The sequence below is a fragment of the Anas acuta genome, chromosome 8 (genome assembly GCF_963932015.1).
Source record: "Anas acuta chromosome 8, bAnaAcu1.1, whole genome shotgun sequence".
Lineage (NCBI taxonomy): Eukaryota > Metazoa > Chordata > Aves > Anseriformes > Anatidae > Anas > Anas acuta.
In genome coordinates, this window is record NC_088986.1 from 29,681,792 (window position 1) to 29,694,863 (window position 13,072).

A 13,072-nucleotide genomic window follows, 5' to 3' on the forward strand; every position below is an offset into this window, starting at 1 on the left:
CAGTATCCATGTCATTAAGTGCGGCCATTTGGCAGTGAAATGTGGGCACAGGACTTTAATGGTGCCTGCAGCCATTGCACTGCTGCAACAAAAGAGATGAAAGCCCCTGAGAGCGAGAGCGAAGAGGGCTTGATTCCCAGTGACAGCGATGACATTTCCAGTGACGGCCCCTGAGTGCACCGGGATCTGCTGTATGATGCTGCCGCCCTGGGGCACGGGCATCGTCCCCTCTCGCCGGGAGGACGTGGCAGCCACACAGCGAGGCAGCGGGTGGCTGCAGGCAGGCAGGCAGCCCCCTGCTGCTGCCCAGCACCAGCACCAGCTCCGCAGCTTGCCAGAGAGGGTTTGTTTAACGGGGGGCGAAGCTTGGGAGTCTTTTCAGTGTGACCATGGACAGGCTAAGGGAAGGAGTGAGGGTCCTTCCCAGGGCTGTGCTAGGCTTGGCAAGTTTCACAGCTCCAGCACTTAGGGTGTTGTTGCACCGTGTCCCCCAGACTTATAGCTAAGAACTTCTAGTGGAGAATAGAAGGGAAAGGGAAATTATGAGAAATCTGTTCTCATACACATCCCTTCCAGCGTGGATGCATCCCTGCTCTCCATTTCCCAGGCCAGCCCTCTTTACTTGCAATACACACGAGTCCAAAAGCCACATCTTTTTGTGCTGTACTGCTGCAAAGTGCCCCTGGGCTCCCAGCCTGGGGAGGACCCTGAGACCACAGCAGGAGCAGGTATATTTCCCAGAGCATGGGCAGGACACGCATGGGCCCCTGGGTGTCCCCTGAGGGCACCACACCCCGAGGGCACCTCACCGACCACCCCAGCAGCATCACAGCCTCATCAGGACCGGCTGTGAAGCCTGTGGGCGCCCTGGAGCTCCATGCAGGTGCAGGAGATAGGATAAAGTAGTGTTGAGCGGGGTCGGTTCTGTATTAGGGTTGTATTAACATGATAATTTCATGACTTTGCTTCAAGCAGTCCTGCAATTTTTTTCCCAGAAACTTCCATCCAGAAAGGGAACGCTTTCAACACAGTGAAGAGCAGAGGAAGAAGCAAAGCAAATACAGTCTGGAAAGTACAAGGGTTCAACAAATTTAAACGTCTTTGGTTTTCAGGATTATCCTGCTATTTGAATAGAAAACTGCATTGTTTTACACAAATTGCCCATCTTCAAATGCTCAGTCTCCTTTCCCTCTGTTGTTGAGAGCCACACAATGTACTTCCCAGCCAGTTACTAAAATCCTTCTAAAAACTTGCAGAATTATTTGAAAAAGGGCATTCCTATTCCTTATGCATAAAACATGCATGCATATTCATATAAAACATTTAGAAAAATTTGTACCAGTTATAATTAGCATGTTTTGTGCATCTATTTTCTTTGCTATTAAATAACAAATTTGTGGTAACCATAGCAACTGGAACATCACATGGTAGTGGTGCTATTTTGGGGATAACATAAGTACCTTTCTTAAAGAAGCATTCACACCTCTAAGCTATGAATTTTAATAATTTTCATGATAAAATATCTGTTGGGTAGATTCTATTCATCCCTCACTATAATGTTGATTTAGTGTGGAACACACTGCCTTGTTTTGCATTGCCTATGACCACTTAGAAGCACCAGCAGGTCCTCTTGTTTTGCAAAAAGGCAAGAGAGTTTTAAGAAAGGAAGAAGACAAGCTATGTGCCATACTAAAGACACTCAGATTGAGGGGAAAAATACAATGAAATGAAGGATTTGTGTTATTTTTTCTTGGAAAGGAGCTAATATCGGTCCGGTAGCTCTTTTGTGCTTGGATGGCGGAGAGCAAAAGGAAAGAGGTGCTTCCATCCCAGTCTGGTATGGCTCCTGCTGGAATAAGTGGGAGGTGTTGCATGAGCTCTGCTGGAAGCTGGGAGAGGTCCCTGGGGACATCACAAGGGAACTTCTGGCCAGAAGAGACCCGCTGAGCCAGCAAAGCCAACTCCCTGCTGCTGCAGTCAGGCGTGGTTGGATACATAGCACCTGCTGTGGACAATGCCAGGTGCCACGGTCTGTCCCATGTGTCTCAGAGCCTTGTACCAAATGAGATAAAAAGCAAGAGACTAAATGCCACAACAGACACTATACGAGATTAGGTGCAAATGAGGTCAGTGCCCATGTGCTAGGCTCCTGCTAGGGCAGGGATTCTCTTAAATGAAAAACATGCATGACTTGCTGGAGCCCCACATCAGAGATAAGAACAAAATGCCTCGAGAATCCCTGCCAGAGTCTTGATAAATTGAAGAAAAAAATGGAAGAAATTTCCTTCAGTGTCTGAAATTGGTAATTCAGTTAATCGTGAGCATGTAAGTAGGATGAACCAAACAGGCACCCATGAGAAATAAATGCCATTAAAACCATCCTGCCCACACTGACACACTAATGAAAAATGCTGGTTGACATGATTAATTGTTTTATCATGTGAATGTCTGTGTAGATGAAACCACCCTGAGACGTCAGGATGGTGTTATCCATCTCCCACACCAGAGGTAATGAAGGATCATTCACCCTGGGTGGCTCCTGCACAGGTGCCTTGGGTTAACACACACACTAAAGAGGCCACAAGGGTCTCACTGCCTCAGATCAAATTTGCCTGCCGAGATGGAAGTTGGAGTAGGGGAGTTTTTCCAGGAGGTGAAGAAAGGCTTTAGGATTGATGAGAAGAGCCATGGATCTGAGCTGCATGGAGATACAAGTACATGCAATAGGTGAGGGGTTATGGGGTCAGCAAAGGATGCTGTAGGGCTGTTCTGTACCTCTGTTTCTGTACCAAAATAGTTTGCGTAGTGGCCCTTTCTTTGTGAAAGTTCACTTTTGCTTACCGCTGGTTGGTTTTTAAGCACAACCTGATAGGATGTGTGTGAATGGCTCAAAGCTATGCCAGGGGAAGTTCAGACTAGATATAAGGAAGAATTTATTTTTTTTTTACCATGGGAATGGTCAGACTCTGGGACAGGCTTCCTAGTGAGGTGGCTGATGCCCTATGCCTGTCAGTGCTGAAGAGGCCTTTGGACAATGCCCTCAGTAGCATGCTTTGACTCTTGGTTAGCCCTGAAGTGGGCGTGCAGTTGGACTTGATCTTTGTAGGCCCCTTCTGTCTGAACTGTTCTATTCCACCTTTTGTAGGAGAAAAGCAGAAATAAGTTATTTTCAAACAAGTAGGTTTTCAATATTATAAGCTATGAGCTGTTAGAAACTGCTAAAATGATCCTTTTAAAACAAAGGATTTTGATTCAAGAAGTGTTAGTTAGGAAACATGTTCACAAATTTCAAGATCATACGCTTTTTCAAAACTGGCAAACTCTGCTCAGCCTCAGCTAACCCTTACTCAATTTTCATGCTTGATCTGCCCCAGAATCTCTAATCCTGTATGGAGAGGCCCTTCTTTGCCTGCGTCCTGTGCTGGTAGCCAGCACTCCAGCATGCTGGGGCTAGGCTGGTAGCAGCAAGGCCCTGCCTTCTCCTCCCAGACAGGCCTGTGCCTCCTAAGAAAAGCCCCAGGGAAGGCTGGCAATGTGGAAGCACACAGCTGGCCATGTGCGTGTCTGGCAGCCCTGCTGGGAGCTGGAGGAAAGCCCTTAGGGGCAACAAGGGCAAGTTGTGCACTGTGATGCTGGGCTTCCTCTGTCTGTGCTGCCCCACAGGAGCCTCCCAGCCCTTGTCTTGTTTAGGCCAGAGAAGAAAGGAACAAGACTTGGAGGATGCCAGCAAGCAATAAAATACAAAGCAGTCCTTTTTCTTATATAGTAAATGAATCACTTTCTGCCATGCCTTTTGTTAAAGCTCTTAATCCAGCCTGTAAATAGGGACTTTCCCTTTGGACTGACTGTTTAGATATAAGACTTAGAGCTGATCTGAAGTAATGGGATCAGAAAATAGGAGATATATATCAAAGAGAATGATATATACGTTCGTGCTAGCAAGCTCACTCCTGCAGCAGCGCTGTGCACTGTATGCAGGTGTGGGTGAGCACAAAGCTGCTGAGGTGTTCCTGCGGGCTCAGGTGAGGGCCATGGCCACTGAACTTGTCCCTGTGGCCCCAGGGCCACCTGCCCACCTTTGGGCTCTGTCAGGATCCTCCACAAGGAGGTGAGGATGTAGGAGGCGATGTCACTGTCTGGCCTAGGCCTGCCAGAGGTAGGAGGAACCCAACACTTCAGGGTGCTGAAGCAGAGGCTGGCAGCCCTGGGCCTTGGAAATAGCAGGGGGTGACCTGACCAGGGAGAAAACCTGTCAAAACAGAAACTCAGGGTAGGGTGAACCCATAGCCAAAAACTATAATGATCATGAAAGAAATTTGTCCACATTTGTGGAAGAATGATTTGTCTTACTTTTTATGCTACCCAGACCTTTATAATTAATCTGTATCATTTTGGGGGGATTTCCTTAATGCCATGCCATACCCTTCTGTAAGTACGGCAATGGCAATGCGTTGTGCTTCCTGGCTTTGGAAACACTCCAACTCATAGTTGGTTTCTGCAGGAAAAATTCCTGAAGCTTCACATACTTGTCTTCCTTCCAAAGAGCCCTCTGACCCAGGCAAGGGTTTCTGAAATCCTTAATCATTTTCTGCTCACTGTAAATCCTCGCTGACTGAACAGGAGTTCTTACCAAATAAAAAATTAAACAAGAGCTGGAATTTATTGTGGTTCTTAAAGATTAACATAAAAATATCTTGAGTACAAATACAATGTATATATTTTTATTCTAAATGTATAAATAACTGAGCCGCTTGCACTCCATTTTGTACGTAAGAAAATCCAGATGCCATTTGATTCTATTTATATTTTCCATGACAATTTATCATCAGATTTTTTTTTTTCAGTAGGTACTACTAATCCCCCAAATATTTTAGAAGACACTTGAAGTAATATAAAGAGGTAAGCCTCAAACCAGTTACATTTGGGTCATTTGGAAAAAGCTGCCCTGAATAGAGGGCTCCAAAACCAAAGTGGACTTTTTTCCACTTCTTGTGTAAACCATGTGGAAGGTCACACATCAATAAGTAGACCCAACAGAAAAAAATACCGAAACAAAATTTCTCTGCTGCCTAGGTATATTTTACACATCAGCAGAAGTAATAATCAATATCTGTGGCAGCTGTTGGCCTGAGCAAATTTCCTTCCCTGTTGAAAGCTCTGTGTCAGTGCAGCGTGCCAGCTGGGGACACAGCAGCATGAACTGCAGCTTCCCAAAGGAGGAAGTAAGGGGCTCTGCTGCCTGGCATGGCCCCTGATTCCTAAGGTCCAGATCTGTTGTTTGTTACAATTGCAGCTCTTTCTCTGAATAGCATGAGTAATGGACATGCATCCATGTCCAGACTCTTTAAAATAATCCTTGTTGCCTCTGTATGCTCTTCTCAATTATACGGGCAAATTTGTCTATACTAGTCCTGTTTTCTTCTTGAAGTAAACCTGCTATCTGTCAAAGTCAGAAGTTACATTATGAACATTTAAAATGGTTGCAGGTATCTGTATTAATGTGTTTACTCTTGAACAGCAGGAAGCTGTGAAAAGTTTGCTTTGAAACAATTCCTAACATACCTTTTAAAATATCGGTAAAAGAGATGTTTTAATTCAACCACACAAATAAAAACCAGTTTATAATTTTTCTTCTCTGCTTTATGTGCTATAAACACTTGAACATCTCCAACTTCAAATATAAAGCCATACTATTTAAAACACTCAGAATAAACACCTTCTTTGACTTCAGCATCAGTATGAGCATTACTAAAAGATGTGTCCTTCACAGCCCACTTCAACTTTACAGTGAAAAAGCTTTCATTTCAGTTGCATTAAATCTCAACTAAGTTGACTAATAAGCTGGAATGGCAGACAATGGCATGGCACCACATCAGATGCTGATGCAAAATGATGATCCAGTGGTGAGAGGCCTGCCACACAGCTTGTCTTTTCATACTCATCGCATCTAGGGTGGGCTTGGGGTGAGGTGCTGTGACCCCAGGGCTTGCTGCAGATGTCTTGCTGCTTTCTGAGTTCACCTGGAGCAAGGTTTGTCAAGTCTGTGTGCTGGTCTTCCATGGGCAAAGGAGATCTAACGTTTATCAGCACTGCAAAGGCATCAATGCCTCCAAAAAGGCCTTTAGGGTTCCCTGTGAGGAAGATGGTATACAGCATAAGAGATGAATAGGATAGAGAGATAAAGGGTTAATGTTCCGCCACAGGTTATCTGTCTCTTACCTTTCAGGAAATCCATTATGAATTCATGTCTTTCTTTACATCAAAATTGTTTCATGGCTAAAAAAGAGATCTGGGAACCTGTTTAGAGAGAGGGTGACATGGAACTATATATGTCTTGCCTAAAAAGTATTAGTTAATAGAGAGCAGATAAATGTGTAACTGCATAGTAAGGTAGAGAGAGGATGAGATTAAATGTTCAGATACATACGCTAATTAGAAAGGATGTGTACATCCACATATAGAGAACCTGACTGAGAAAATGACAGAGATCCAGCACTACAGTGAATTACAAATGTCAAATTACAAGGATACATGTAAAAAAAGCTTGTAACTGTTAGGAACTAAACTCTGTATTCAAGTGAAAGCTGTTGCCTTTATCATCTTCTTAAATCCCTCTAAGGTGTTCTGTCATTCACTGTCATTTTTTTTACAGAAGATAATAAGATATATGTCACACAAGTGTCCAAAACTGCTTCTCTGCCATTGCCAGGGCACACCTATATATATATATATTTATAAAGTATTCTATTCTTTTTGAAAGAACAACACAAATATGAAGCAGGAGGTCTGCTTAAGTATTAGCAATCAATTACAAAATGTTTTTTCCCCTCAGATGTGGTAAAATCTAGCCCATGATGCCCAAAACATAGGGGAGAAAAAGGAACAAGCAATGTGTGTTCAGATTTGGCTGTGGACTCAGTAGGCTGTCAGAGAGTCATAGGATGCACAATAAAAATGGATGCTAACTAAATTTTGATGTGCAAGAGCATGTGTTTAATTTGTAAGATGTTTTGTTTAATTAAAAGGTAAATACCTTTTATAATTCTTCTCACAGACTACTTGAGAGCAGCAACAACACCTACAGAGCTCTCAGGATGACTGAAGAACTTCTTTGATGCATCTGATCCATGGGGTAGGTACATTTAAATGAGAACAGCTCGCTTTTTATTAAGTGAGGTTTTTGAATTTACACAAGATTGCTTACTGCTTCTAAAAACTGCCAGACATCAGTTGCAAGATATTAGCTGCACGAAGCATGTAAACTACTCTCATGGAAGTGTGCTAAAAATCCCTCCTGTGAGTAGTCGACTCAGAGCCAACACTCACCCTAGCACAGACAGCTTTCATCAAGCCAAGGAGTCACCTATGTAAGAAGGCATGTTCACCAGACCCCTCTGCATACATGGTGCCCAGTGGTCACGTCTCTTTGAGAATTGCTTTCCTTAATTATATCCTCTCCTTCTATGCAATCCCTGAGCTTGCAGAGTGTACAGCTAATTTCCATCTCCTGTAAGGTCCTGAGGTTCACCCACCCCGGTCCAGCTCACGGCCCTGCACCCAGCACAACCTGGCATCTGCCCGGGGTGCCCCTTGCTCCAGGGGGCTGGGGTTGGGGTGAGGTGTCACATTGGGCACATCTGGTGTGAGGAACAGCGCTGTTGAACGGAGAGCAAGGGGCACTGAGCACTGCCCTGTCACCCTGCTGCGTCTGCAGTTGTGCTCTGGGAGCCGGGCATCTCCTGCCAGCTGCTTAGTAGCACTTTTTGGCTACAACCACTGGTGAAAAGCACAGGAGAACTGTCCGGCTCCACGAGACAGCCGCCTCTGCTACCAGCAGGTCTGGGGCAGCACTGCCAGCCGGCAGCTCTCATTTTGTTAGTCTGCCTTTACCTGACAAGAAGGGCTGGGGACAGGCGCAGGCTCTCCAGCGTGCTGAAGCTGGAGCCTGTTCTGCTCGGAGGGTCTGATCCTATCAGCCTCCAGAGAATCCGTGTCTGGCACTCCCAGTCTGTTGTTCATATTGGTTCGGTCTCAGCTGAGCTATTTCTAACAACGAAGAACATATCTGGGAGAGTTACAGTTTGCTGTAATCATATTTTTCCAGTTTTTCTCTGTGATAATTACTCCCATAAATATCATTGCTTCACCTCAGCTCAATAGAGTGCTCTTGGTTTCTGCACTCAGCCTCAACCTTCCAAACTCTGACTGCAGTGGAAGGACAATGATAATATTTGTTATTACTGCGACCACTCAAGCTGAGGATCTGTCAGGGTTTCCATTTCTGGTCTATTTTCTGTGCTGTGTTAGCTGATCAAAAATTGTCATCGGAAATGAAAACTGGAAGAGCTAATGCATTAAATTGTGCATGTGTGTTTAAATAATAATAGTAAGACTGACTTTGTCTTCAACCAGACAAAGACTTAAGAATTGGGAGTCAGGATACAGCTTTGCAGTTAAGCATGTCTGACTTCACTGCTGGCCTCTGGTTATAGTTCAATTTATTTATTTTTTTTTTTAATAATCAATGGGCTGCAGATCTCAGGAATTCCAATCCCAACCACATTTACTGCCCAACAGCTTTTAGGATAGACCCTTAAAGAAGATTTTATAGGACTAGTGGCTATTTCTAATGGTCAGGTAAGAGTCCTAGACAGATTTGGACTCAAAGTGGCAGACACTGGCAGCACAGAGAAAGGAGGCACTTGGTCTGAGAGCACACAGTGTAAGCAGGTGTATTATGAGGGTAGGAGTACTGCTGTTTCTGTTTTAAAACCGGGGAAATGTGGCAAAAGATTTAAGACTTGCCCAACATATCCCTGTTGACTATGGCAGACCTGGTGTTTAAACCAAAATCTCTGGATTTTGAATGTACTCTCTTAACTACAAGGCCACCCTTCCTCTCCAGATGATGATATATAGGTATATAAATGTGCATTGATGTAATGCCAAGTTATAAACCACAAGCCTTTCAGAACTCATGTCCCTGATAGATTGCGAAAGAACTTGAAGTCAGGAGAATTGTGGTTTGTCTGACCTTATGCTAATCATTCTCCCTACTTGTGTCTTGGTCAAACTGAAAATGGATAGAATAATGAACCCTTTTGAAAACCGTATTTTCTGGGTGTTGGTCGTGACCCAGTTTTCATAAGTTGCTAGGATATTGGGATAATCAGGGAAATGAAGATTCTATCTTATGAGACAAGACTAAAAAGCTTGATTTAAACAAAGGAAATGATGAGAAGGAATATTAGTACACTGTGAGGGGAGTAAATATCAGAACTAATTAAGTTCAAGGACAAAACTGGCATCTGAACAAATGGATATAAACGGGCCCCTAATAAATGTAAGCTGGAAATCTTAAGAAGCTGAGTTATGAGGTTCTGGAACAGCTTTCCAAGGGGAATAGTAGGACCAGAGACAGTGAGTGCCTTTTAAATGGATCTTGATCGGTCTGTGAAATGGGTATCATGCTTGAGAAACCAGAGTGAGTCTCTCGGGCCACATGGGCCTGGTGTTTCCAAGTAACATGCAGAACATCGCCAAGTTAGGGCACCTTGGCCACATTCTGGAAAAAAAAAGAAGTAGCCAGTCCCAATGTGTATCAAGTTATGTCACGTATGGTTTTTTTTTTAGGTTCCTTCTTCAAGAGAGCCTCTTCAATTCCCCGATTATCCCACCAGCCTAGCACTCGGCTCTCCTCAGCCTTTCCAGGCAATCCTTCCCTGCCCTCAAGCAGCCAGAACAGCTCCATTATTTCTCCATTCTTTGGACAGCACAGCTCGGGGTGGCGTTGAACCCGCAGCGTGCCGGGGCCGGACCCCTCTCCCCCTCCCCGCCAGCCCCGGCGGGACCCCGCGCCCCTCTGCGTGCGGCCGGCAGGGGGCTCCGCCGCGCCGCGCAGGCGGGATGCGGCCGCGGGGGGCTCGGCTCCGGGGGGCTCGGCCCCAGCCCCCCGCCGGGGGCTCGCAGCCCCCCGCTGCCGCAGCTCCGCGGAGCCCCCCCAGCCCCGCCGGGAGGGGCGAGGCCGGCGCGACCCGGAGCCCCCGGGCGGGCGAGGCGGCGGCGGCTGCTCGCAGACAAAAGGCGCCGGGGGTGCGGGGCTGTGCGGGGCTGTGCGGGGCCGCCCCCGCGGGCAGCCTGCGGCGGGGACGGGGCGGCCCTGGCCGGAGGGAGCGGCTCCGGTGCCGGTCCTCGGGGCGGCGGCCAAAGGCCGAGTGAATGCTGCTAGCCCCGGGTAGGGCGGAGAGAGAGGGGGGGTAAAGCAGGGGGTCGTTGTGAACCTGTGGTCAGGTATAGGAGAAAGAAAGAGCGTTTTTCTTTTTCGGTCATTGAATTATAAGCAACGATAATTAGATCGCTTTAATATTTTTTCCCCCCTCTGGTAGAGCATCGCCTGCCTTACCAATAAGGGGGCACGGAGGATTTGGGCTGCGGGAGGTGCGGAAAGTTGTCGCTGCCCCCCCTAGGGAGCAGAAAGCCGCCCCTCGGGGCCGGGGGCCGTGGGGAGGGGCTGCTGCCGGGCTGCCCTCGGCAAGGGTGGGCGCTGCCCCCCGCTTCCCCGGGGCTCTCCCTTGGAGCAGGACCGGGAGAGGCCAACTCTCAAGTTGTGCCTGGTGGGAAAGTCGCCCCGACCGGGAGGGATCTCGCTTTGTTCCTCGGCAAACCGTGGAAAGGGCAGGCTGTGGTCGAGCAGCTTCCCCTAGTCATATGGGGAGAAGGAGAAAGAAGACAACGTGTCCTCAGAGCGGTACCTGCCCCCTCCTGCCCCAACCCCTCCCGGCCGGGGGTGCAGGAGGGCAGCCGGGGCAGCGCACCCTGCCCGCCTGTGCCGGCTCCCCACGCTCCTTGCCCCTCCTAAAGCCCCACTTCCGAGCCCTCGTGGTGGGGAATCGGCCCCGGTGAAGTCGGATTTTCTTCGGAAAGGGGCCCTGGGGTGCGGAGCCCGGCAGCTCCTGGCTGCGCTCGGTCCCTGCCGCGGCTGGGACTTGACCTGCAGAGGGCAATAGTTGGACGCAGATGCTAACAAAGGCAGCGAGGCTCCTTGGCTCGGCACGGTGGCCGGGACCCAAGAATGCTGTGTAGGTAGGCAGCGGTGCTTAATTAATGTATATTGAAACAAAAGATCGGCTAAATTGTTTGATTTGTCTTTAGGCTACGTTTTGGAGGCTAATCTAATTCATAACCGTTAGATTTATTCTAAAGAGATTAACACAAACTTGCAGGAGGGGCACGCAGTTAACTCCAGGATTACCCGGTAACACCGCTTGTTTACCGGAACGGGGACGTGCGGCCGGGCGGACCCGCACCGGGGCTTTTGGTATCCCCCTGCCCAGCCGGCGAGGAGCAGGAGCTGCCGGGCTGGGGGCGGCGATCGCGGCAGCCTCGGTTCAGGGAGGCCGCCGGCGCCTGGGGCGGCGGTGAGGGGCACGGGGCCATTGTCTGCGCCCGGCTGCGGGGGTCGCGGGGGCCGGGGGTCCTCCTGGCAGCGCCTTCCCCCAGCCCCGGGAGCGCACCCCCACGGGGGGGACTTTGTCTCCCCGTCTGCCTGGGTAGACGCGGCAGCCGTAGCCGTCTGTGGCTCGCGTGCATATCTAGTGCTTTAATAATTACATATACGTCTCTATAAGCTCATTATTCAGGAAAGACTAGAAAACGCGAGCAAATTGGAGTGTTGGCAGCAGGGGTGATTGCAGGTCTGGATGCACACTCCGTCTCTTCCCAACTCGCCGCCCCCTTTCTCTCTCTCCCCCCCCCCCCCCCCCCCCCCCGATCATATTTATCTGAGATTATGTCAAATTTCACTGATCGGAAATGTCTTGCCCAAAAGCAATTCCCGCTGGAAAAAGTCAAAAGGGTTCCTGGCATTAAAACGACCTTGCGTCATTCCTGATGAAATTAGCAGCGCTGCATGTTTAGAGACTTGCTATGGATGCACTTTGGTCACAGTAAGAAGTCAGAGATTTGGGGTCTAATCCCCCGTTTGAGCAGGAGCCGTCTGCTTTCACTAGCTGCGAATCCCGAGACCAGCACTCGAAAGCGTCTTAGACCCGCAGTCCATTTTTTGCTTGTCTTTAAGTGCAAGCGATGGGAATTGCTAACCTCGGCTAAGAAAATTTCATTTCCCCCATCCTGCTAAACGGTTCTGGTCGACATATGTTTGTTATCAGAGAGAAGTGCTATGAACACAGAGCCATTTTCTTAGCAGCTCTTTGACTCTGTGTTACCATAGTCCCACACGGCATTGGTCCTTTCCCGTTGGGAAGTCATGAATAAGAGACTATGAAGCTTGCACGTCAGATCTTCCTCAATTAATCCACCATTAGCATGTTTGGGATCCTCTACTGGATGGTTAACAGCAGCTTTGGTAACTGTATGCTGTCCATACCCAATTATGCTCTGCTAAAAATGAACTCTGCAGAACAACCTTCCTGAGCTGTCAGTGTCTCCCGTTTTCCTATTTTAACGCTTGTGTGTAGTGGCAGGCGACAGATGGTGTAGATCAGATCGATTTGATTGCATTAGGCGATTTTTTTTTCCTCCTCTCCCCCCCGACTCCTTTTCTGGAAGCCCACATTCAGCTGAGAAGCGATCGCCGGGGACATGGGAAGCAAGAGCAGCCGCCGATGTGTGAAAGCAACGAGACACGGCCAGCCAGAGGCGCCGGGGTCCCTTCCCGGGGTTTGTTAACATGGTAATCCGGCACCAGGAGAGAAAGCTGCTTTCTGCTGCCCAGAGCCCGTTCCCCATCACACATCAGATGACTCCCTGGTTTTACACACAGTTGGAGTTCTGCTTGAAACCTGGATTTAAAGGGTAAGCACTTCAATAGAGGTGGATTTCTGGTGGTTACTCGGGTAGGTGGCGAAGAGAGCAAGCTTCCAGAGATTTTAAAAAGAGCCTGCCTTTTAGCGGGGATTAATATTTTCTTCTTCCTCCTTTCTTTCCTTTTTTTTTTTTTTTTGTCGCGTTCTCCCTCTCCCCCCCCCCCCCCCCCCATGCCCCCCTCCCACCCGCGAGCCCCCTAATTCCGAACAATTTCTCGCACGGAGAGATACCGCGCCTCTCTATTGAC

General features: G+C 48.1%; 2 long non-coding RNA genes across 3 annotated transcripts in view; both read left to right on the forward strand.

Moving 5' to 3' along the window:
- The first annotated feature begins 2,611 nt into the window (after window positions 1-2,611).
- On the forward strand, window positions 2,612-10,352 carry LOC137860599 (uncharacterized). 2 transcript variants are annotated; one of them, XR_011099080.1, is made up of 4 exons: window positions 2,612-2,727; window positions 4,845-4,899; window positions 7,055-7,132; window positions 9,634-10,352. It is a non-coding gene; the product is annotated as an uncharacterized lncRNA (long non-coding RNA). The 2 variants fall into 2 exon arrangements; XR_011099079.1 differs by lacking the exon at window positions 9,634-10,352 and adding an exon at window positions 7,224-8,384.
- Window positions 10,353-11,797: 1,445 nt separating this feature from the next.
- LOC137860388 (uncharacterized) overlaps window positions 11,798-13,072 on the forward strand; it is a 42,217-nt gene continuing 40,942 nt past the window's right edge. Inside the window, exon 1 of the long non-coding RNA XR_011098876.1 lies at window positions 11,798-12,813. This is a non-coding gene — a long non-coding RNA (uncharacterized lncRNA). The remainder of the gene's footprint in view (window positions 12,814-13,072) is intronic.